General features: G+C 47.0%; 1 protein-coding gene across 4 annotated transcripts in view; it reads right to left on the minus strand.

Moving 5' to 3' along the window:
* TMEM171 (transmembrane protein 171) overlaps positions 1-21,223 on the minus strand; it is a 33,873-nt gene that overhangs the window by 5,131 nt on the left and 7,519 nt on the right. The window contains exons 1-2 of one of the 4 annotated variants that reach the window (XM_073344296.1): positions 14,230-14,739; positions 10,238-10,321 (exon numbers count right to left, since the gene is read on the minus strand). The exons of 2 other annotated variants lie outside the window; for them this stretch is intronic. The gene's annotated coding sequence lies outside the window, so the exon portion shown is untranslated. Of the gene's footprint in view, positions 1-10,237; positions 12,010-14,229; positions 14,740-21,223 lie in introns of those variants that run through there. One more of the 4 variants, XM_073344297.1, reaches the window with a different exon arrangement.

Consider the following 21,223-nt stretch of genomic DNA (forward strand, 5'->3'; position numbering starts at 1 on the left):
CCCCCTCAGTTCCTTCCCACCACCAGTGATGGCTAGCTGGACCAACTGTTGCTCTTGCTTTGCAAGCACGTTTGACAGTGTCCTCTTCACTTTTCTTTCTTAAATAGTTGTAAATAGTTCATTAGTTATTAGTTACAGTTAGTAGGTAGTTGGGGGGGGCCCCCCAAGAGTCACGATAACATTTCCCCCCAGTTCTGGGGTATGCCCTGGTCTCCAGTGTTCAAACTCTGCGAGGACTGTGGCAAGTTTATGCTGAAGAGTGACCCACACTCTTCTTGTCTACGGTGCCTTGGGGAGAGGCACCAAAAGGACAAGTGCAGGATCTGCAAGGGTTTTTGCCCTAGGACCCTTAAAAGACAGGGACCAAAAGACTCAAGATCCTCCTAATGGAAGCAGCACTTTGACCACATTCTGACCTGGGATCTGCAGAGCTCACGCCGAGCACTTCCATGTCAGTCCGAAGTGCTCTGGCACCGACAGTGCGCAAGCTGGTGTGGAGCAAGGACTCTAAGGACTCCTGGCACCGCCATGGCGCCGCACATAAGAAACCCTCTGCAGTGTGGCACCGTGCTCAGTGCCACAAAGGAAGAAAAGGCCAGATAGGGGTCGCTCTCCCCCTTTAAAGACCAAGGGACCTGAGGCATCAAAGCACACCTTGAGCCAGGCAGCTTTGTCTCTCCAGCCTTCCAGGATCTCGTCGACTCCTGCCCCATCTGGGGTTCAGTCGAGCTGAACCCTCAACGGTCCCTGGACTGCCAAGGTCATCACCTCCATCTCCCCTTGACTCCTGAGGCATTTGAGGCACCCAGGGACCTTATATGCCTCACTCGCCGTCCTCCCAGCAGAGGAGAGACAAGTCACCGATGACTGCATGGCCCGAAGTCCAATTAAGGGATAAACCCAGCAATGATGGCGTGCTGATCCCTATCTCCAGTGCACTTCTCTCTGGCATGGCCCACCCATACGGAGGAGCTGCACTAGTCCCCGACCTCTTGGCACTGCTTTCCAGAGGCCCAGAGTACTGCTCCTCCGTGGTCCTCCTACTCAAAGACCTCGGAATCGGAATCCTATCGGTCAGATAGGACCAGGAGGTCCAGATCCCACCATGACCACCCGCCCTACCCGGTACCATGGTCTCCGCAGTGGCAACCATCTATGCAGTGGCCCTTTTGGACACCCTGGGTGTATCACCAGTGCCAGGGACAGGTCCAGTACCCAAGGTCCAGGTCAGCATCGGTGTCCTCCTTCCTCCCCGCAGGCACCATTGGGTCCACTGACAGCACCACCACCGATAGAAGCGCCACCAACACTGCTGTTGTCACCTACAGCTCTGGTGCCGACCTGCCAATCAGCGGCACTGCTGGCAGCTGCAGCATTAGTACCACTGGCATCAAGGATATTGGCACCGCCGGAATCAACATCTTCGGTGCTGTCTGCTTCGGCACCGATTTTTCGGCCCCCAGGAGCCCTGGCACCACAAGCTCTGGAATACCGCATGCCGCGAGACCCATGGGGCGCTGAGGGGTGAGCAGGGCCTGCTGCTAGGCCTCTCCTCCTCATCCTCCCCAGATGAAGTGGTGGCAGGGACGGTGACGGCCCCAGCCCTGGAGGATATCAGGGTCCTCCAGCAGCTCCTATGTCATGCTGCCCAGAACCTGGGCATACAGGTGGAGGAGGTCATGGAGGAATCCAACCCAGACATCGACATTCTCGCACCCTCTGGTCCCTCCCACATCACCTTGCCCTTAATAAGGATGATTTCAGAGACAACAAAAACCCTATGGCAGACCCCTGCATCTCTGGTCCCTACAGCCAAGAGGAATGAGAGGTGGTACTTTGTCCTTTTTAAGGGATACAAACACTTATACACCCACCCACCCCCCGACTCCCTCATGGTTGATGTGGCCAATAAGCAAGAGCGCCAGGGCTTCCGGGGACCCTCCCCTAAAAACAGGGAGGCAGTGGTGAAAGAGGGAAAACTGGTCTCCCGAGCTTTCCTGCAGGTGGCATTGGATGCAGCAGATGCAGCCTCATGTAGTATGGCAATGGGGGTTGTAATGAGGAGAGGTTCCTGGTTGCAAGTCTCTGGTCTGCCCCATGAGGTCCAACAAACAATCCAGGACCTCCCCTTTGAGGGTTCGGCCCTTTTCGCCGATAAGATGGATAAAAGACTCCATAGTCTAAAAGACTCCAGGGCCACCCTTAGATCTTTGGGCTCCATACACTGGCCACCCAACATAGGCACTTCTGGCCACAAGCTCCCTCTAGGTTCTACCAGCCTCAGAACTGCCAGGACACTCCTTGTAGGAGGAACAAGAGTTGCAGAAGGAGGCAACACCCCTCCTCAGGCCAGGGCTCACGCCAGCCCAAGCCAGTGCCTGGCCCCAGACCACCCTTTTGAAAGTGCGGTTGAGGACGGTGCACCAGTACTGCAGCTGGATCCAACCTCTCTTAGCTTTTTGTCCCAACTATCCCCTTTCTACTGTGCATGGTCCTGTATCACCTCGGACCGCTGGGTGCTCTGCATAGGAGAGAGGGGATATGCCATCGAATTCTGGGCCTTTCCACCCACCTTCACCATCCCTCTTCCGGGATCCCTCTAATGAGCAACTTCTTATACAGGAAGTGCACTCACTCCTCTCGGTAGGGGCAGTGGAAGAGGTTCCTCAGGAGCAAAGGGACAAGGGCTTCTACTCTTGGTAGAAGAGCCAAGGGTGGTCTCAGGCCCATCTTGGACCTGTGGAAACTCAACAAAGTTCATCAAGAAACTCAGGTTCCGCATGGTCTCTTTGGCCTCCATTATCCCATCATTGGATCCAGGAAACTGGTATGCCGCCCTCGATTTGAAGGATGCGGACTTTCAGAAAGCGGTAATTCCACCCCATAGAAGATACCTCAGGTTTGTGGTGAACAACAGCCACTATCAGTTTACTGTCCTCTCATTTGGCCTGTCAGCAGCACCTTGGGTGTTTACCAAGTGCATGATAGTCATTGCGGCGTTCCTACACAAGCAAGAGGTAGAGGTGTTCCCATACCTCGACGACTGGCTGATCAAAGGCCACTCCAGACCTCAAGTGGAATAGCAGGTCAGCTTCATAAGAAGGACATTCATTGAACTGGGTTTCCTTCTAAACAAGGCCAAATCAACACTGTCCCTGGTGCAGAGGATAGAGTTTATAAGGGCAATGTTAGACTCAACTCAAGCCAGGTTATACCTCCCAGAAGCCAGATTTCAGTCACTGGGTGACAAATACGGGGCCTCAGGCAGTTCCCCACCACTACAGCAAGGAACTGCCTGAAACTTTTGGGGCATATGGCCGCTTGTACCTACATAGTACAGCATGCCAGACTCAGGCTTCGCCCGCTCCAGTCATGGCTAGCGTCAGTATATCGACCAGCTCAGGATGCTTTGGACAGCATCCAATACTAGACTCCCTCCTGTGGTTGCTTGACCCACAGGTAGTATGTGCAGTAGTCTCCTTCACCGGCCCCCAGCCATCCCTCTCATTAGAGACAGATGAGTCATATCTCGGATGGGGGGCACATTTGGGAGACCTCAGGACGCAAGGTCTCTGGTCTCAGGCAGATCTCACTCTGCATATCAATGTCAGAGAACTGAGAAAGCGGCAAAGAGTCCTGTGGCACCTTATAGACTAACAGACGTTTTGGAGCATTAGCTTTTGTGGGTGAATACCCACTTCGTCGGATGCATGTGAACTGAGAGAACTGAGAGTGGCATGCCAGGCTTTCAGAGTCCATATATCAGGCAGATGTGTATCCGTCCTCACGGACAACACCATGGTGATGTTTTATATCAACAAACAGGAGTGCACCCTCCTCTCCCCTATGTCAGGAAGTCCTCATGCTGTGGGACTTCTATGTAGCGCACTCAATACACCTGCAAGCATCATATCTCCCTGGGATACAGAACAAACTGGTGGACAGTCTCAGCCACTCTTTTCATGGCCACGAGTGGTCCCTCTGGCCGGACATAGGCAAGATCAATCTTCCAACAATAGGGCTTTCCCCAAATAGACCTGTTTGCCACACAACGCAACAGGAAGTGTCAGCTATTCTGCTTGTTCCTGAATCACAGCCCAGGCTTGATCGTGGATCCGTTCCTACTTCCATGGAGAGGCCATCTCCTATATGCATTCCTGCCCATCCCTCTCGTTCACAAGGTGCTCCTCAAGATCAACAGGGACCGAGCCCTTGTGATATTGATAGCTCTAGCCTGGCCACGCCAGCACTGGTTCACATCGCTCTTGGAAATGTCCGTGGCAACTCTGATCACCCTACCTAATCATGCAGGATCACGGCTGCCTCCGGCACCCAAACCTTGAGTCACTCCACCTCACAGCGTTGAAGCTCCATGTCCAGCTCTGATCAAGTCAGGCAAGTTCTCCTTGGCAGTAGAAAGCCCTCCAGAAGGGCAACATACCTTGCCAAGTGGAGCTAGTACTCCATCTGGTCGGAGCAGCACCATCAGTCTCCGACGTTCACCTTGGTGCCATTTATACTGGACTACCTCCTCCATCTTAAGCAGCAGGCACTGTCCCTGTCATCAATAAGGGTTCACTTGGCCGCCATTTCCGCCTTCCATCCAGGTGCAGACGGCTACTCAGTCTTCATGAATCCAATGGTCAGCCGTTTCTTTAAAGGTCTCGACAGACTGCGCCCACAAGAACGACAGCCTATCCTGACTTGGGACCTTAATCTAGTCCTTTCCAGACTTATGGGTCCAACATTTGAGCCACTGGTGACATGCTCCCTGCTTTCTCTCTCATACAAGGTGGCGTTTCTGGTGGCGATAACCTCAGGTAGGAAAGTGTTGGAGCTCAGGGCTCTTACATCAGAGCCCCCTTACACTGTATTCCATAAGGACAAGGTTCAGCTCAGACCTCACCCGGCTTTTCTCCCTAAGGTTGTCTCCCAGTTTCACATCAACCAGGACACCTTCCTCCCAGTGTTCTACCCTAAGCTGCACTCCAGCGGCAGGGAGCAGAGGCTTCACTCACTGAATGTCTGCAGGGCACTAGCCTTCTATATTGAGAGAATGAAGCTGTTCCAAAAGTCTGTCCAGTTATTCATAGCAGTGGCAGATACAATGAAAGGCCTCCCTGTCTCATCGCAACGTATCTTGTCGTGGATCGTATCATGAATTCTTGAGTGTTATGACTTGGCGAAGGTGCCCGCTCCGCCGACCGCCGTGCACTCCACCAGGCTCAGGCCTCTTCAGCAGCATTCCTGGCACAAGTCCCCACACAGGAAATCTGCAGGGCAGCAATGTGGTCCTCTATACACACTTTCACAATGCACTATGCGATCACTCGACAGGCCAGAGAGGACGCAGCCTTGGATGAGCTGTGCTCCAATCAGTAGACAGCTCCAACCCTACCTCCTGAACTTTGGCTTGTGAGACACCTGATTGGAATGGACCTGAACAAGCACTTGAAGAAGAAAAACCAGTTACTCACCTTCTCTTAACTGCTGTTCTTCGAGATGTGTTGTTCATGTCCATTCCAATACCCACCCTCCTACCCCTCTGTCAGAGCAGTGGGCAAGGAGGAACTGAGGGGTTGGGGGGTTGGCAGGGCCCTATATTGGACACCCAGGCCCACCCTCCGAACGCTGCTCAGGGAAAAATCTCCTGGTTGACATGCACGCAGCGCGTACACACCTAATTGGAATGGACGTGAACACATCTCAAAGAACAACAGTTACGAGAAGGTGAGTAACCTTTTTTTCTGATCTGAAAAGTGAGTTTGTAGAGACAGCATGCTGAGGTTGCGTGATTATTGATTCAAAAATCAGTGAGAAACGAATTTGCTCAGTTTATAAATAATTTAAAAAATGTCTTTTCTAACTGTCAGCCCTTCAGACAATTTGGAAACTGAAAGTCAAGCTGGATCTTTCTTGTTCATGAATCAACAATAAATACTTTTCAATTGAAAGAACACTGTTGAACATAAAAGAGCCAAAACAAAGTCCGTCTCACTCTCCATTTGCTGTATTACCCCTACAGGGCTAAAACAAACAAAAACACACAACCCAGAGTAAATTAATATTTTTCAGTAGAATATGAAAACACAACTGACAACAACAGGGAGCAAGTCTATTGACTAACTTGCCATTTTTACACAGCTACTTTTAAGAGTAATACCACATTTCTGAGGGAATTAAAAAATAGATACAAAGTAACCAGATTACTTATTGTGGGCTGACAAATAATGAGAATTAGAGCAATACAGGACAGAGGCAAGGTAAAATACGGGATAAGCATACAACCAAAGAAAAGCAAAGGGACTGCAGACTTCGAATGTTTCCAAAGTAAGGCAACTTCAAGAGAGAAGGGGCTGTTTCTGTAGCTTATTGCAGGGAGGAACAAAGTCCAGCAGCTGTCTTGAGATACCAGAAGAAATAGAAAAATCCAGCTAGCTGCTGTTAATTACACTGGCCAGTTAATTTGTAGACAGTCATTTCAAAGTCTGTTAAGTATTTCTTCATGATTCTGAGTGTGCTCTACCTCTTTATTAAGAACAGTCTGAGCAACTGTTTGCCACCAACAGGATCCTTGGCTATGTGGAATGCTTGAGACTTCCCTATGGATAGCAATGGACTTGGGAAAAGCTTTACAGGAAGGGAAATTAGAAGGCATTTTGACAGAACTATAAACTGAAGACCTTGATCCCTTAGTTAGGAGTAGCTTTAGTACAACCTAAGTATTGGTGAAGCTGACCATTACATTGCTGGAGTAATACAAATTGGATTCATTTTTATTAATGATCTTCCTTGATTCTGCTAATCTGCCCTTCCCCAGTAAAACTGCTATTGATAGCTGCACCATATGTTGTTTCACAATTTTGTCCAAGAGTCCTGCCGTACCCTATAATGGTGGTGTTTAGAACTAAGATTCTTATAGGTCATAGTAGGGGTTTGGTTTCTACACATCAAGATTCAGAAATCCTTTAAAATGTAATTGTATGAAGAATAGTTAATTAAAAAAGGTAAAGATTATGAAGGAAAGATTATTTGCAAACATTTTCTTAGTATGAATTAGCCAAAGAATGGCAGGGCTTGTACTGGAGAAGTTCGGTACCGATTTGCTAGGTCTTGGGAAGAACTTTTTACCTTCAATAACTTAAAACTACAGTACTTTCAGAAACTAACACAGGTAAAAAGCCCCAAACCTTCGTGAAAACCTTTGGCATAATGAAAGAAGACTGCACCACACACACATTGCAAACACTCTAAAGAACGTGGTTTCCTCACTGAAATAGGTTATTAGAACTAGTTGAGCAATACACAAAGATATTACCAGGCAAAGTAAAAACCAGAAATTGATTCCAGTGAATGGCAATGAAGAAGGACAGGGATCAAAATAATTACGGAAGTCCAGGCAAACTAATAACATCTCCCAGCAGTTTCAACACAGAAATAATTTCCAGCAATCCATTCTCTGATACACTTTTGAAAGCATCAGCCTTAAATATGAGCAGCTAATTTTAGTTAAAACCAAACCAAACCCATATAGGAAGGAGTATCAGATGCAATTACAATGTAGAATAACTTTCCTCCACAAAAAATCTCCCGCCCCCAACCCGCCAAATAACCGACTCTCTCTTCTCTCCCCTCCCTCAAACACTCATAACAATGTAAATTTTACAAATGAAATAATTTTATAAGGCTCAGGTCCGAATCGTCAGTGCTGACTGAGGAGCCCACAGTGCAAGTCCAAGAGAGTTGCAAGAAGTGGCTTTAAGCCACTTTTGCGCTCCTCTCATCTTATATGGGCTATGAAACCACACTGGTCCCACGGTATAACTACTCCAAATTGTGCTGCCTGCCAGCAGCCCGGCACTGTCCCTTTTCCTAGACATACTCCCTGAGTCTGTTGTAGGGAGATTTGGCCTAGAAGCTTATGTTGGCTTTATGCCCACTGAAGATAGCCCTATCCCGGGGTGATCATCTCATGATAAGCTATATGACTGTACATCAGTGGACAAGTGCAAAGTGGCCCTAACAGAGCCAATAATCTGGGCTAAGTCTAAAGTAACTGAAATGTTCTAAACTTAACCAAAAGAACACCAAGCAAAACATACTTTAAAAGTCTTTTCCTTATGTTACTAAATATTCTGGGGGAAGGGGAAGAGGTCAGCAGTGTCACACATTGTGTTGCTTCCGTAGGTCAAGTTCATTTCACACACCATTGCTTGCATTCCTCTGTTCCTCCCTACAAGTTCCCTGTGTGCCACCCTCCCATCCCCTTTTATTTCAGGGATTCCTTGTTACTCCCACTCCCCCTCCCCCCTCCTAATAGGGGCTCTGTCTCCCACTCCCTCCTCGACTCATGGCCAGGGGTATGCATACTCCCCCTCTTCCCAGGATCTCCGACTCCCTCATTCCCCATGGCAAGGGCTTTGTGTGCCCTGTTATATTAGTTTAGATGGAATATATGGGCTAAAAGTGTTAACATAATCCAGTCACTGTCCAAAATTAAACTGTGTTGGACAAAATTCAGGTTTGGCTACAGAGACCTCAGCCTGCTTAGTACTACAGCAAACATACCATTCAAAACCCTTTCTTTATCTTTTGATGAAAAGTTAACAAGAAGGCAAAACAGCTAAAGCATCTGATCTATAAAGTATTAAATAAAGCTTCCATTTTAGCAACATGCCTTGCTCTTTATCTGAAGAGACTTTTCAGAAAGAAAAACAAGGGGGTGGGGTTGGGGGACAGAGGAATGCAAGCAAATGGTGTGTGCAATGAACTTGACCTACAGTTTCATAGGTAGTATTAAAGATGGTAGTAATTGTCCTCTTGGGGAAAAGAGAAGAAATTAATAGAGATGGGCTGTTAAATCCAATCCTGTTCCACCCCAAATTGTGTTTGGGACTCAGCTGGAATTGGTAGAAGTGGCAATGTCATCTGGGTTCCCAACTCTGACAGAAGCTATTCCTGGAGATTTTTTTCCCCAACATGATGTAATGTCATTTTCTTAAAATATCCTATTAAAATCTCCCAGGTTGCTTTCATTAGTCACTGGGAGATCTATGCTGATTCTGGGAGACTCCAGCTGGGAACCGTATCTGGATCCTCCTCTCTGGCCTGGTTAGGTCAGACCTCTCAGGATGACAAAGGGGGCCAGATTAACTCTCCTGTGGGCTCGAGGCTATTAGATTTTGTGGGGTCCCCGGGGGTTTGGAGTGGGGGAATGAGCTCAGGCAGGGGATTGGGGTGCGGGAGTGGGTGCAGCAGGAGGTTCGGGCTCTGGGTGGGAGTTTGGGTGCAGGAAGGGGCTCAGGGCTGGGAGGGGGTGCAGGATCTGGGAGGGAGTTTTGGTGCAGAAGGGGGCTCCGGGCTGGAGTAGGGGTGCAGGAGGGGGTATGGGGTGCAGGTCCGGCCGGGAGGCGCTTACCTCGGGTGGCTCCTGGTCGACAGTACAGCAGGGCTAAGGCAGGATCCCTGCATGCCCTGGCTCCACGCTGCTCTGCTCCCCAAGGTGACCAGCATGACCAGCCCCCAGGCAGAGGGGCCAGGCCACTCTGCACAGTGCACGCTGTCCATGCCTGCAGGCACCGCCCCTGTAGCTCCCATTGGCCTCGGTACCCAGCCAATGGGAGCTGCAGAGCAGGCACTAGGGGGGCGGGGGCAGTGTGCAGAGATTCCCTGAATGTCCCTCGCCTAGGGGCCGCAGGGGCACATCAGCAAGCTGGCACTTATGGCTCTGGCCCCAGGGAGGGCATCAAGGCTCGGGGACCAGTGTCAGGCCTGTGCTGCGGAGACTTGCTGGATGAAAAGAAACATTGGGCCGAGGCCCTGCAGGGCCCCACTTAGCCCGAGGCCCTGGGCTGCAGCCCCTAAAGCGCTTGCATTAATCCGGCCCTGGTCCCAGGACATAGTGGGTTATAGCCACGATGGTGAACCTTGCTCCATTAGCCAATTTTTCTCCCTAAAGTCTTTTTTTAGGGACCCGCAAAAGAGCAGAATAGCCCATTCCTTCATTGTTTTGTCCACCCACTAGGTTTAGTTTGTGACACATCAATTTTGGTTCACTCCTTTCTGATTCCAAGCTTTTCTTGTTTACCAAGCATGATAATAACAGTCTGAATTATATCAGTATGCCTTTTCATTTAGATTAATTCACTAGTCTGTCTGGCTCCCTTTTGTACCCCCCACCCCCCTGTCAACATTTGTTGTCATAATTTATTGTGACATCTTATGAACTTTCACTTACTTTTTACAGTTGAGCTCACAATTAGGGTAAAGTTGTAGGTCCAGTTATTACAACAGCCTCTATTATTATTTCTCTTTTTTCTGTCTGAATGATAAATCATGCAGGGTGTCAACATGTTAAACCCTATTGGGAGGATGAACGGCGATACTGTTATGCTGGAAGATGTTAATGGGTGCCATCAATTAGTTTGATCTATAGACAATTACATGGGTGCTTGCAACTGTGTGTAAGCGGGGGAATAGTCCTGCTCTTGTGGGGAACTTTCCTGGCTTCTGCACTACCCCAGTGAAGTGGGCTAGCGAAAGGATCTGAGTCCTCGCTTCCACTTCCTTTACCCAGTGGCTTCCCTGCCCCTGAGGACTCCCCTTCCACTCTCCTGTCTGGCAGAGTCCTCGTAACCCCAACAAGGCTGGGCCCAGGATTCCTGGGGGGGCTCGACCCCAATCCTGCTGTGGTCACCTAGGACAGGAGCTAGGGTCTCCCCACTCCGGGGTACTCTCTCTGCACTGGGCACTTCCCTGACACACTGACCATTACATACATGTTAAAGCAAATGCAAGTTATTTAATCAACAATTAATTTTAAAAAGAATAAGGAAAAATGGGAAAGGTTAAAGGAAACACATCACCCCGCTCTGTGGCAGGGAACATCACAAACAGTGTCTCTGGAATGTCTGGGCAGTTCACAGTCTGTTCCTTGTAAGTCCCAGGCCGCCTTCTCAGGCCCTGGCTTTGCTGCAGGGATGCTGTGGGTTGGACACTTGCTCTGGTGGTGGCCACACACTCTCAGGCTCTAAGTGGTAGGGACCTTCTTCCCAGTGTTGCCCCCACCCTGTCGGGGTTATGATCCAAGCCTGGCCTGCAGAGCCTCTTGGCTGGGGCGTCTCCCTGTGCTGGGCCTGCTGCCCAGGGTCCCCATCGCTCTCCCCAGCTGCTCACCGCACCCAGCTCCAGACTGCTCCAGCCCCAGCTGCACCACTCTGTCTCTGCACTGCTGCTGCTGCTCTGCCTCCAGCTCCCTGGGCTGCTTCTTTAGCCCATCTGCCTCTGGTTGCTACAGCTCTGCTCCCAGGACAGGTCTGCTCTGCAGGCTGCTTCTGTGACTCTGCTCCCGGCACTGACCTGCTTCCTGGGCTGCTTTTATGGCCCCACTGGCTCTGGTTGCTGCAGCTCTCCTCCCAGAGCAAGTCTGCTCTCTCTGGGCTTTGGGGCTGCAGCTCTGCTCCCAGGACAGGGTCTGCTCTCTCTGGGCTGCTTTTCTGATCTTTCTGGATCTGGCACAGTTCTGCTCCCCAGCTTAGCTTAGGCCCCTGCTTTCTCTTTAGCTCAGCCCCACTCTGTCTGACACAAGCAATTCCAGCTCACACAGAGGACAGGACCTCCCTGGCCTCCTGACTCCCTGATTAGCCTGCTTGCCCTGTCATTCAGGCTAACCTGGAGCATTGGCCTCTCCCCATTGTTCCTGGGGGCTGTCAGTCTCAGGGTCCTGATTCCCCATCGACCCTTCCCCCTTTTTAGTACTGGGAGCTAGCAACTAAAACACCCCCACTGAATGTTAGTAAGGGGGCAACAGTCCCCTTACATGTGGCTCTGCTAACAGATGCCAGGGGCTCAATATGTCCCCCATTTCACCCCTTCTGGTTTTCGGATTTCCCCCCCAAAATTAATAGAGTTCTGCCCAGTGATGCCTAGAATATTTCCTGACTTTTTTTTAATTGATTGGATGTGGTATTCTAAAGTAATTGTATTACATCCAAACGGAGAAGCGCCATCAAGTTGAGTATAGGGCCTCACAAGCTTCACCAATAACAAAAATGGCTAACTAGCTTTTCAGACTATGCTGTGTCTAACTATTTTTCTGTTGAAGCAGATTATATTATCAATTATAGTAGTGGGACAGTGGAATTAGGGAGAAACCTTCAATAAAATAATACTTTATTCATTTCCATCTATTTTTTTCCAGCACAAAATAGAAAATAAAGTGAAGTTAGGACAAAAGGAAACAATTTGAAATGAAAAAAATAATTCTAATTTAAAACCTCTTAAAGAGCCCATAAATTTGTTTTGACTACTCCGACACAGTGCCTCCTTCTCCTGCACTAATTTTGCTGTTACATGATTAAGTTGAAACACATACATTTAAAAATGGAGTTTGTACATATTTTCTTAATTTTTTCAGTACCACAAAAGAAGGAACATTCAGAACAGTCTGTTGTGGCTTTGCAGATCAAAGAACCAGATTCTATGCAGCAAAATCCAGAGGAGGACTAATTTCACTTATGCTACCACCAAACTTTAATGGTAAAAACATTGCATGATTAAGCTCTACTACTTAAGAGTCCCACCAAAAGAGTATTTTAAAAAGAATTATGCCCATAGCTGATTGTGTGCCTGACAGCATTTTCATCAGATCAGATGCCACCAGGTCCATGTGTATGCAAAAAAGTTTGCTCTCAACGTTCTTCTTTGGCTTGAGAGCAACCATGAAAATGTTCAGGCCAAAAACTGTTAAGACAAAATTGGTAGGGTGGGGTGGAAGTAGTTGAGTAACAGGGGAGAGCAGGGTGGATAAAAATCAATGATTAAAAAAAAAATGGATTTTTTTAATTTAAATCACATTTGTGAGGGGGAAAAAACCTATCTAAAGATAAAGATATATTATAGCTCAAAGATATCTCATCATGGAATAGGGATTATAAATTCTAATGCTATAGTATGAGACAATATAGTCATGTAATGTTTAAGAAAAGTTTTGGAAATGAGTTCCAATAGTTCAAGAATTAGGGACCCAATCTTACGGGGTCCCAAGGGCTCCTGTATAGATTATTTAGGTTAATCTTTCTATCTACGCAATGGGACTCAGTGCTCAGTCTGGTCTCGAAGATACGATGGGGGGAGGGATAGCTCAAGTGGTTTGAGCTTTGGCCTGTTAAACCCAGGGTTGTGAGTTCAATCCTTGGGGGGGGGGGGCATTGAGGGATCTGGGGCAAAAATTGGGGATTGGTCCTGCTTTGAGCAGGGGGTTGGACTAAATGATCTCCTAAGGTCCCTTCCAACCCTGATATTCTATGATCAGAGCTGCTTAGTTTTGCAGTTCTCAAACTGTGGATTTATGTCTCCAGAGATAACATACTTGTTAACATCAAAAATATGTTTAAACATATAAATAAATAAATAAATAAATATAGAGAGGTGAGAAATAACAGACCTCAACCCTATTAAATAGTCCCTCTGCAAATTTGTGTACAGAGTCAATCCCTTACCTCGCTCTAAAAGTGCAAAGTTTCAAAAAGTTCAATGAATAGAAGATTGTTGGGGGCAGAATAGATCAAGGGAGAAGGGAGGGACAGGCAGTAGAAACAAAAGTGAAACTGTTTGAGCAGCATCTTCCAGAAGTCTTGAGGTCTTTCTAAGTGTAGCCTTCATTGATTTGAGATCTACCATACCATTCTCCACTAGAAAGGAAAACATATAATGGCAGCAGGCCATAAAAGAGACCCAGTTTGGGAATATTTTAATGAAGTTCCTCTACCTGTGGGTAAGACAGGCATGTGTGCAAAATGCAAACAGTGCAACAAAGAAATGCAAGGTCTGGCTGTCCGAATGAAACAATATCATGAGAAGTATTCCTTCTCAGGAGGAAGCTGCATTGTAAATGATGAAAGGAACATGTCTGAACATGCAGGATCTTCAGGTTGGTAAACATTTTTATTTCATGCTTCTTTCTTAAGGACTACTTGTCTTCCTTTTAGGCTATTCTTGAATTCTTATGTTTGAGCAAAAAATATAGTTGTTACTCTATGGTACTGTCATTTTAGATGCACTTGTGATAAAAAATAAATAGCTGAAATAGGCAGATCTTCCTTTTACAATTTCACCTTTGAAGTAGTACAGAGTGTTAGTGAATGCAATGAATTATACTAGATGAGCAGTATGGTAATAATAATTAAATAATTGACTTATTTTGTTTAGGAGAATCCATCCTCAACATACAGGATTCTGAAGACTATCCACCTTCAAGATCACCATCATTTTCTATAGTTTCAGAATTATCTGCCAATGACAATGTTTCAGTCACATCATGTTTGTCACATAGCCACAGTATATCACCTGTAGCAAAAAGAAGAAAAAAAATCGCCATCATCCAGAAACCACCATAGATAAGTTTGTGATAAGAACCAGCAGATTACAAAAAGAGGTAATTGATGAAAAAATTGCCCATTTTGTTAATGCAACAAACTCTCCTTTCCGTATGATTGAGAACCCACACTTCATTAACATGGTTCAGTCATTAAGACCAGGATACAGTCTACCCAACAGAGCAGATGTCGCAGGCAAATTGCTGGATAAAGTGTATGAAAGAGAAATTGAGCAGCGTGCAAAAGGTCTAGAGGGTGAAATTGTTAACCTGGGTCTTGATGGGTGGAGCAGTGTCCACAATGATCCGGTTGTATGTGCTTGTGTGACAACAGAAGGAGGGAATGTCTTCCTTACAGAAACAATTGATACATCAGGAAATGCACACACAGTAGAATACTTACAAGTAGCAGCAGTAAAAGCTACAACAAACTGTGGAAAAAAAATTCAAATGTCTAGTACGCAGCTTGGTCACAGACAATGCTGCAAATGTATCCAAGATGAGAAGAAATTATTTAGAAGAGAGTGAAGAGAGTCTCAAGCTAATAACATACGGTTGCAGTGCTCATTTGCGGCACCTCCTAGCCAAAGACTTCAGTGTTCCAGAAATAAAGGCTAATGTTGTTGAACTTGCAAAATACTTCTGTAACAACCACTTTGCAGCAGCTGCTCTGAAAAAAGTGGGACAAACCAAGCTAACTCTCCCACAAGACATGCAACGGAACTCAGTAGTGGACTGTTTTGAGCACTATATCAAGAACTGGCCTAATCTGATGACAGTTTGTGAACAAAATCGTGAAAAAAATAGATGGCACTGTCACAGCCAAAGTTCTCAACATTGGGCTTAAGAGACATGTTGAACACATGCTGAGTACCCTAAATCCTATTTCTGTAGCCTTAAACAAAATGCAGGGAAAAATATCTGTTTTATTGTTGACGCTGTTGAAATTTGGAAGGAACTGAGTGAGATCTTAAAAAGAGAAATATGCAATGATAGATTTAAATTACAAGTATTTAAAAAACCAAAGGGACAAGCACTCTCTCGAGCTCATTTTCTTGCAAATATTCTCAGTACTCAGTACCAGGGTCAAACCTTAACTGCTGAAGAAGAGGAGTTGGCTGTGACATGGACATCCAGCAATCATCCCTCCACAATGCCAACTATAATAAACTCCAGAGTTAAGGGTGAACTATTCAAGAAATAGATGTTTGCTGATGATGTTTTAAAGAAAGTCACACTAATGAACTGGTGGAAGTCACTTAAGCACTTGGATTCAGAGACTGTTGAAGTGATAATCTCACTTTTAACAGCAGTAACTTCTTCTGCCGGTGTAGAAAGAATATTTTCTTCCTTTAGATGAGCGGTGGGCAAACTACGGCCCGCGGGCTGCATCCGGATCCGGATCCAGATCCATCAGGGCTTTGGATCCAGCCATGGGATTGCCCCCCGTGGCGCCGCAGGCCCCGCGCTGCTCTCAGAAGCAGCCAGCGCCACGTCCCTGGGGCCCCGGGGGGTGGGCAGAGGGCTCTGTGCATTGCCGTTGCCTCCGGGCACAGCCCCCCACAGATCCGATTGGCTGGGAACAGGGAACCGCAGCCAATGGAAACTTCGGAGGAGGTACCTGGAGGTGTGGAAAGGGCAGAACGCAGAGGCCTGTGGCTCCCCCCACCAGGGGTCGCGCAGGGACGTGGTTCCGGACGCTTCCTGGAGCGGCACAGTGTGGGGCCAGGGCAGGCAGGGAGCCTGCTCTGGCCCCAGTGCGCACTGCTGCCACCCCAGAGCCGCTTTAGGTAAGCGGCGCCGGGCCGGAGCCCGAACCCCTCATGCACCTCGCCCCCCAACTCCCTGCCTGCACCCTGCACCCCTCCTGCACCCCAATTCCCTGCCCAGAGCCCCCTGCCTGCACCTCGCACTCCTCCTGCACCCTAACCCCCTGCCGTACCCTGCACCCCATCCCCTGCCGCACCCTGCACCCCAGTCTCCTGCCCTGAGCCCCCTGCCACACCCCACACCCCTCCTGCACCCCAACTCCCTACCCTGAGCTCCCACCACACTCCGCACCCCAACTCCCTGCCCTGAGCCCCCTGCCACACCCCAACCCCCTGCCCTGAGTTCCCTCCTGCTGTCCGCATCTCTCCTGCACCCCTTCCCTGAGCCCCCTCATACACCCCGCCTCTGCCCCAGTCCTTGCCCTGAGCCCGTTCCTGCACACCACACCCCCCCACACACCCTGCTCTCCCTCCCGCACGTCAGCCCCCTGCCCTGCATACAATTTCCCCACCCAGATGTGGCCTTAGACCCCAAAAGTTCGCCCACCCCTGCTTTAGACTAATTCATCCAAACTGAGAAATTGTTTGGGACCTGAAAAAGCAGGAAAGCTTGTTTTTCTTTTCCAGATTGTGAACACAGGGAAATGAAGGTGAAGATGACCGAGTTAGTTGCAGAAGCAACTATATTTTAAGTTTCTCATGTTGACCTGGCTGACATAGTTGATTTAATTTTTTAAAAAAATATTTTAACTATTTTAGTTAAAAACAATTTTAACAAAAACAAACCTGATTTTAAAAATCTTGAATGTTTAATTAAATTCAAAAATTCATATGCTTGTTTTGTTAAAGTATTATATGTTTGCTGCTGAAGAAAAAAATCCAGAATATGCAAAGTTGTTGTTTTAGTTAAATAAAACAATTTAAATGTCTGTCTGATGATGTTCTCCTCCTAATACAGCATGGCAAGAAAATCCTCCAGATATTAATGATTAACCTGTTGAATTGGAGATATTTATGCAGTCTTTGGGCGGTGAACTATCTGCTTCAGTTACCTTTGGTAAATGAAATAACCAAACAAGCATTCATTTTCTGATATAGCTGTGAAACTAATCTGAAAAGTTTTCAAAATAAATCACTGTTTAAAAATGTATAGTGTGTTCTTTCTAAAAATGAAACCTACATTTATCTCTGAGTTGTGAAGAATGTGTATTAAGGTTATAACAACCAACAAGAATGCACTTTTATGTAGAAATCCATGATTAAATCGAGTCTTCCTGATTAGTGATGTAAATCACAATTTAAATCAATTTGATTTAAATCAAATCCACCCTGGAGGAGAGAGAACTAAAAATATAAGTCTGACTGCAACTTTAACTAAGACAATGTTATGACCAGCATTCCCTACACACTAAATACACATACACAAATAGCTATTAAAGGGAACACTGTATGTGTAGAGAGGTTACCTGGGGCTCATCTCTCTCTGGTGCAGCGGGGAACCACACCGCCTCACTAAAGAGGTCTTGCGGGGAATTAGTCTGGCTGCAGGAGTCTTCCTCTGCAGCCTTTGTGAGGGTAGAAATAAACACAGTAAGCCCAGGCCCTGGGTCAGGGCAGGTCAACAGTGAGTCAGGCGCTCAGGCCCTCAGGCAGGGGCTGAGCAACAACAGAATATAATAGTAAACCCAGGCCCTTAGCTCCGAAGGGGCTGGGAGTGGGGGAGACTGCCACCCGCAAGCTGGGTGGCAGTGGGGACGCAGGCCCTCCCATTCCACTGCTTCCTAGCCCAGGGCCCTAGCAGCTCCCTGGCTCTGCCCACTCTGCCACCCGCAAGTTGGGTGGCAGCGGGGATGCAGGCCCTCCCATTCCACTGCTTCCTAGCCCGGGGCCCTAGCAGCTCCCTGGCTCTGCCTACTCTGGTTTCCAGAGGGACGGTGGGGAACCACACCGCCTCATTACAGTGTGATTATCGCCACAATAAACAGAGTCACAGGGGTGTTAATCCTGATCTATGTCAGTTAACCAGGGACAGAAAATAGAGACCAGCCTCTTAACATCATTCCTGCATGTCACTCAGATTACAACTTTCACATTAGTGCCAATCCCATGCATTCAAAGATCATGAGTCACAGCCCAAATCAACATTTTAAAAAATAATAAACTGGTACTTTTTATGCCTGTAGAGTTCACAGTCTCAAACTTTTCTCCATGACCACGAGGGCTAGAAATTTACTTCCTCTTCCCCTGTCTTGAAAGCGGAGATTCTCATTAAATCATATGACTTAAGGAGCTGGGACTTTAAAAACAAAACAAAAAATATCACACAAGTTGACAATACTGCTGTCCTCCTGTTAGCGAATACTTCCCAAGTTAGGGGATCAGCATAGCACAAAAATCTATGCACGCAGACCCAACTGCAGGATTAGTGCTTTAGAGTTTGTGCAGTACTTTGAAGTGCTACATAAATGCAAACTTTGATATTATATATTAGCAATTGAAACCAATTCATTGACACCATGACGATTGGAGATCCTATATCTGCTGCAGCCTTCATCCACCTTCACAGCTGTTGTAACATTACACAACAGTTTCACCTCCATTGTGCAATTATCCTCCGTCTGCTCTGCCGTTAGGGACTTCTTGGATCACACTTTGTCTGGAACCTCGACCTTGACCGTTCTGCCATGGCTGACCCTAAGGGATTACATGACTCCAGGCAGCATTGCACTCGGGGTCATTGAGACATGCAAGTCTCTCCACCACTACAAGGTGGTGATCCTCTATCTGTCAAGGATAGCATGGTGACTGTTATGCGCCAGTCTCCCCACTTTAAAAGAAGTCCCACACAGGCATCTTCCAGTTTTTGGGAAAATGACAGTGCGCAAGTCAAAAGTCCGGTGGCAATTGGCGAGTGGTGATGGGAACAGGACAGAGAAAATTGGAAGTTCCTAGTCACAGACTGACACACAGGCGGTGTGTGTGTGATATAGTTGCCTTGCTCAAAGATTGAGGCAGATAGAGCATCTCGACAGCTGCACCCATGTCTGAGCAGTCCTTTTTAGGATCCACTATGCTCACCCCACATGGGCAGAGGGTTAGAAAAGGTACCCTAAAATAGTCTTGCCTCTGTTTTTCCTGGCTGGATACCTGCATCCAGCGAGATCACCACCTCAGTGGTCGAAAATGTAAGAAACTTTTAAACTTTGGAACTTGGAACATATGTACCCTGATGGACAACGCAAACAGTGACCGACCAGAGCGATGTACAGTCATTATTGCTCGTGAATTGAGTTGGTTTAACGTCGATATTGCTACTTTGTCCGAAACTAGAAGAGCTGATGAAGGACAAAGGAGGATACACCTACTTCTGCAAGGGAACAATCTATAGATGAACCCCGATTGAATGGAGTGGGCTTTGCTATAAAGAACAAGCTCATAAGGTGCCTCTCTAAGGTGCCAGTTGGCATCAATGAGCGGTTTAGGACACTCTGATTGAGGCTCACCAAAAATCAACAGGCAACTATTGTGAGCGCCTATGCACCAACACTGGATGCCGATGAGAATGTAAAGGAAGATTTTTATTCTCAGTTGGAAACCATTTTATCAGAAACCCCTACAGAAGATAAGATCATCCTTCTGGGGGATTTCAATGCATGTGTTGGACGAGACTCAAACCTGTGGAAAGGAACAATCGGGAAAAAGAATTGGCAAAAGCAATTCAAATGAAATTCTGCTCCTGACCAAGCGTGCTGAACATGAACTTATTATTACAAACACTCTTTTCCGACAAAAGGAAAAGTCCAAGACACCCATGGTCAAAGCACTGACATCTCCTCGACTACATCATAGCTCATGCCTGAGATCGTAGTGACCTACTTCTCACAAGAGCAATGACAAGTGCTGATGACTGTTGGACTGATCATCACCTTATTCGATCCACAATGAAAATTAAGATCCCTCCCAAATGGAGGCTGCAAAATAAGCAGGTCAGGCACAAGCTGAAGGTTCAAGATTTGAAGGACCCTATTAAGTATGACCAAGCAATCTAAGAAGAACAGCTCCCATCAGAGTTTCAGGAAGAAACTGGGGAACATTGGAGTCAGTTGAAAGCAGTAATCATCAATGCCTGTGAGGAAACTATAGGCTACCAAACCAGAAAACATCAGGACTGGTCTGATGAGAATGATGCTGAAATTGAGCAACTCATACATGAGAAAAGAATGGCATTTCGTGCTTGGCAGAATGACATAAATAGTAATATAAAGAGAGAAGCTGATGCCAATGTAAAACCAGAGAACTCAAGAACAAATGGTGGACTGAGAAAGCGCAAGAATGCCAACATCTCATGGAAATCCACAGTACATGTGGTTTCTTTACTGCCACCAAGGCTGTTTAGGGGCCAATTTGTCATGGTACGAATCCTCTTCGCTCTAAGGACGGAACCACACTTCTGAAGGACAACGAAGTCATCAATTCTTGCTGGAAAGAACATTTTGAAGATCTCCTTAACTGTAATTCTATGGTTCCAGATGAAGTTCTTGAGCAAATCCCTCAACGACCATTTAGGGTTGAGCTCGGAGACCCTCCCAATTTGTATGAGGTACACAATGCCACCAAACAGATGAAGAACAACAAGGCAGCTGGTCTAGATGGGATCCCCGCTGAAATCTTTAAAAACAGTGGACCAGAGCTAATTCGGTAGCTTTACCTGCTTATCCTTAAAATCTGGATAAAGGAGGAGATACTCAGTGAAATGAGGGATGCCCTGATTGTCACCCTCTTCAACAAAGGGGATAAAGTGGATTGTGGAAACTATCTCCCTCCTAGCCATTGCAAGTGCAGATCCTTGCAACCCACCTTCTGCCCGTCAGAAGAAATTTTACCAGAATCACAGAGTGGCTTCCGACCATGTCATGGAACTGCGGATATGATCTTCACAGCACGGCAGCTGTAAGAAGAATGTCAGGAGCAAAACCAACCACTGTACATGGCTTTTATTGATCTAACTAAAGCCTTTGATTCAGTGAATTGCCGGGCCCTCTGGACTGTACTTTCTAAGATTGATGTATTTATCAGGACA

This window comes from Lepidochelys kempii, chromosome 5, assembly GCF_965140265.1.
Source record: "Lepidochelys kempii isolate rLepKem1 chromosome 5, rLepKem1.hap2, whole genome shotgun sequence".
Lineage (NCBI taxonomy): Eukaryota > Metazoa > Chordata > Testudines > Cheloniidae > Lepidochelys > Lepidochelys kempii.